We start from the raw sequence: 4848 nt of genomic DNA, 5'->3' as shown, positions 1-4848 counted from the left end.
GGGCTCAATCAGGCCTTGGGTTTTGGGAAGATATGAAATAGATTGGAGATGAGTATAATCTGTTCATCTATAGCTTAGATTCTTCAACATCGACTCCAAGAGGCAGTCAATACAATCTGTTCACTTGTTTTTTTCCATCTCTAAATAGATCTAAAGCTCATTACACCAATAAATTAATTAAGTAATGCCCATCGAATTCAACAAACATCCATCTAAAAGAGAGGATAACCATCGTGATAATTAATGGAATACATCGTATTGATATTGAACTTCTAATAATGGGTGTGAAGAAATCAATGGTCAAGAACACACCTTTGCATTCACATCTATTTCTGTAACTTCAACTTCCTAGGAAAACTCAATACTGTGTAATTGTTTTGTCCGGAATGTCAAGAAAATTGTTAGCAAATAATGCATGGGCGAAAGGCTCGCTGATGAAAGATTTATTTATTGCATGGTGATAATATTACAGTCTTGGACCGCCGACAGGGTGGAAGGTGCCCGCTGAGATTGTGAGTAAATGGTTTCAGATTGTGAGTCAATATTTTTCCAGATAGTAAAGTAACCGACTCCTCATGGGCTGTCAAAAACATCCATTTAATGATTTGTATTTGTATTTTGTTGGAGACAAATTTTTTTCTGCATTTCTACACCTTCAGATCATCGTTGAAGTAGCTTAACTAACTTTTATATTAAATCTACCACAGGAAAAGAACAACTTTTGATACAGTTTTCTGTAACTTAAAGCATCTGTTTTCTGTGTAGCAACATGTTCAGTACAAGGTCAAGCAATTGAAGCTAAGCTATGGAGATCTTGCTATTCAGAGATTTTCTCTTACTAGCTTATAAACAACTCCATGCAATAATATACTCACCTCAAGCTCTACTTTTCCTTGCCCTTATATTGCTTCTTATTTTCCTTTCTCTGCTTCAAGTTCAAACCGATGACATGCCATTTTCCTTGCTATATTTCTTCTAATATAACTTCTTTGTTTACTGTTCTCTCTACAGTGGCATCATTTTGATTTCATTGTTATGTGCATTGGAAGATATGGAGATGTGCCGAAAATCCATCATTTCCTCCTGAAAAAGGGCCAGAAGTGTTTGAAGAAAAAGTTTTGCATACCATGGATTACTCTGCCTTAAACAAAACATAGGCCTATGAGCTTCTAAAAGGAAAAAGAGTTTTAGTTATTGGATTTCAGAAATCAGTGTTGGACTTTGCTGTAGAATGTGCTGAGGCAAATCAAGGTCTGTTTAGATCTATGTGACATCCATATTTTGTATTCTTTTCTTTTTATTTGAGTGGATGGACTGATTGATGGATTCTTTTGAAAGGATTTGGTGGGAAATCCTACACAATGATTTTTAGAACAATGCACTGGACAGTTCCCTATGATCATAAATGTTGGGGAGTGCCCTTAGTATATTTGTATGGTACCCGTTTCACCCAATTATTACTTGACAAACCTAATAGAGGTTTCCTACTGAGGTCAATATCTCACCTATTTGCACCATTGGTACGGTTCATTTGTTCACTATTGTTTTAATTTTGTATTATTCATCTACATTTGTTTTAAAAAATCACAATGGTGATAATACTAATCATTTTGTAGAGATGGGCCGTCTCCAAGTTTGTGGAGTCTTACCTGCTTTGGAAATTTCCCTTGATAAAGCATGGCCTTGTTCTAGGCCACAGCTTTCTTCAAGAGATATCTTCTTGTCAAATTGCAACACTTCCAAAAAAAATGTTTTCAAAAGCAGAGGAAGGTCAGTTGTGAGGAATAGTCTTTGGGCATCCTACCCTCCTTCCTATTAAATTCCTAATATTCCTACAAAACTTTACATGATGCAGAGAGAAAAATCTACCCAAAAAAAGCCTTTGAGGATATTTTCCAACAGCTAAATATATTCTTTCATTTTGAAATGATTTGCCTATTGTAAAATTTCCACAAATAGCAAACAAATATATATATATATATATATTGTCTAAGTTCACCATATCGACCCAAAATGTGCAATTGCTAAGTATATAATTGTGCAAAGTACCATAGGTTCTAGTGCTGAGGCATGGGAGACTATATTTCTTAAAGACATTAGAAATCTTAATAATCTTATTAATTTGAAAAAAGGGGCATCATGATTTTAAGGTCGTAAGGAAAACTTAGTCCATGATGATGTTGATGTAGGTTTAAGATATGGCAGTCCCCATGTTTAAAGAGACATGATGATCTACATCAAACCAAAGTGAGTTGTATTCAAGTTCTAGAAAACATCTCAAGGAATAGATTGCTTTTGAGATTCATCATAGAAAGGTATAATAAGCTTCGTACTACATTCTCCAGTGTAATTTTTTTTTTAAAACATACACTTTTGTTCTAAAATTGTATGATACAATATTTATATCCCTTCAATTTGTGAAATGGAATGAACTGCCTATGTATGTTTAACTACAGCAAGACTAACTTACATGCCATTGCATATACAACTTTGTCTATTATACACAAAAAAACACTTTTGTTCTAAAATTTTATGATACTATATTTATATCCCTTTAATTTATGAAATGGAAAGAACTGCCTATGTATGTTTAACTACAACAAGACTAATTTACATGTCATTGCATATACAACTTTGTCTATTGTACATAAAAAATAAAAGTGTGCAGTTTTCAGATGTAACTTTACAAGTGATTTTCAGAAACGCAATTGTGAAAATTAGAAACTTATAACACATATTCTAATCTTCTTCAGTCAGTAGATCACACAAAGTTGGATGGCTCATAAACTGCAAAAAACATAACACCAAAGTCGGGCAGGTCAGTAAACAAAAATTCTGCATCAAATCCCACCGCTCCTCTACCTTAGTTTACACATAAATACATACCTGACTTCCCTTAGCAAAGGTATTTAACTCTAGCATAGCACCTCGTCTCCCCTCAACATTTATGTAAACCATAAGCCCAAAGGAAATAGCTAAATTGTGATGCAACTCGAGTGCAACTAGGGTGTGAATCCTGAGAAATTAATCCACATCATACCAATAAACCAAGGTTACCCCAAAATGCCCCTAACAAAAACCAAATTTTAGGATGGCAAAAAAAATATCATTTGATGGAAGGACAGAATGATGGATTCCCATTATGATGATCAAGGCTTCAAATCAGCCATAGAAGAAATGGGCTCTGCTAGGCACAGAAGCCAAATTATAGTAGACTGAACAAAAAACCTACAAACTACACTTTTATACCAAATAGTCATCTACATTTGGTGGTGTGTTCTCCATACATGGAAAAGGAAAAATACTTCGCAAAACAAATACAGGCACCTAAGTTCACAAGATCGTGGTACATAAATCGACCAGGACCATCACTTAACAAAACTGAAAAACCTAAGAATCTCACCCCAGACTTCAATTTCTAATGTCAAAAAGCAAAGCATCTTCTCCTAGAAACAATAAAGATAGCATACAACAATGAGCCAAAATTTGGGAATTGTTTGAATAAGGTCATTGTGCTTCTTGTAGACAGGTAGTCGTATCTCATTATACTTTTGCTCCACCTCCAATACTTTGTCACTTGCTTCCTCATTAACTTATTCAATTTGCATAACCACATATCATAATTGCAGAAACCCTTACTCGAATTGGACATGCTCAAGTAATAAAGTAGTGGAAATATACCACTATTTTGACAATTAAATGGAAATAGACTTTGTGACAAAATTTGACTAGATAATTAAAACAAAATTCCAAAAATACAAAAAGAACAAATACGAATTGCCTATTTTCTCGAGCTCTTCCTCAATTTCATACAGCTTGTGAGAATGAATCATTGACAGACGCACTGATCATCCATTTGATGAGGAAATGAACCCAAGGTAAATGATAGAAAGGATGTATTCATATAAACAGACTAAAAAAATGTAAACAATGTAAGAAGCATACCTTGAATCACATTTTTCACTTCTTCGAGTCCTTCCCTTCACTGCGGGTCTTGAAGAGTGGCAATGTTTGCGCCACTCAAAATATTGTCATGATTCTAAGCAAATTCAATTTGTCTGCTCTGTTTTCCTATTGTAGTCTTTTTTTTTCCTTCTCAAGATATTCCTTAAATAGGGGATTGGAGCTTACAATTTTTTCTGCAGTACCTATTCCAATTGCAGACGCAAACAAAAGCAGGAGTTTACATTTATCTGGTTCACAATAGTTCAAGAGTAGGCTAACTATTGCCGTTGCATCTGCATCTTTCTATTTTTCCATCAGAATCACGTTATTCTTGAGGAAGGGCTCTGTTTTCAAGAAGCTCTCAAACAATTTTCTTATGCCCTCGATTGGCTGCCAGATGCAGTGTTGTTTGACTCTGTGCATTGTGTGCCCCAATAACTAGTACTACTATGAACAAAAAATTGGTAATAAAAAATACAAGCTAGGGTTCATAATGCTACCTGCTTATGAGATGGTGTCAAAGAATTCTCCCAAGAACTAGAAAAAATCCTCACACGGATCTACGATCTCATCAATATCTACAAACTTGATTTCTCAAGATTTTTCCATTATGATTTTGGATTTCTCACGATTTTCCCATTATGAATCTAGCTGGGAAAGTCATTAAATAGAGGCCAGTAGTATACTTCATTTAATGCACCCGCAAAACTTGATTTTTCATCTGAAACCATTTTCTCGGCATCCATTCTCTGGCGTGAGTCAAATTTTGCTTGTGAGCATTCTCAAAGGAAAAGCCTATCAGCTAACAAGTTGGTAATGGCCAATTGCCACAATCTCATCATTGTGATTCACCATCTGCAAACATGATTTATCTAAATTTTCCATCATGAGTCTAGATACCAG

The 4848-nt window shown here is 34.8% G+C and overlaps 1 pseudogene; it reads left to right on the top strand.

Annotated features, from left to right (window-relative positions):
- The first annotated feature begins 278 nt into the window (after positions 1–278).
- On the top strand, positions 279–1781 carry LOC149577269 (putative flavin-containing monooxygenase 1; annotated as a pseudogene).
- Positions 1782–4848: the final 3067 nt, after the last annotated feature.

This window comes from Cupressus sempervirens, chromosome 1 (assembly GCF_028749045.1).
Source record: "Cupressus sempervirens isolate cs-2001-9-10 chromosome 1, ASM2874904v1, whole genome shotgun sequence".
NCBI lineage: Eukaryota > Viridiplantae > Streptophyta > Pinopsida > Cupressales > Cupressaceae > Cupressus > Cupressus sempervirens.
The sequence above is the reverse complement of the archived record's forward strand: the minus strand, read 5'-3'. Positions and strand labels throughout refer to the sequence as shown.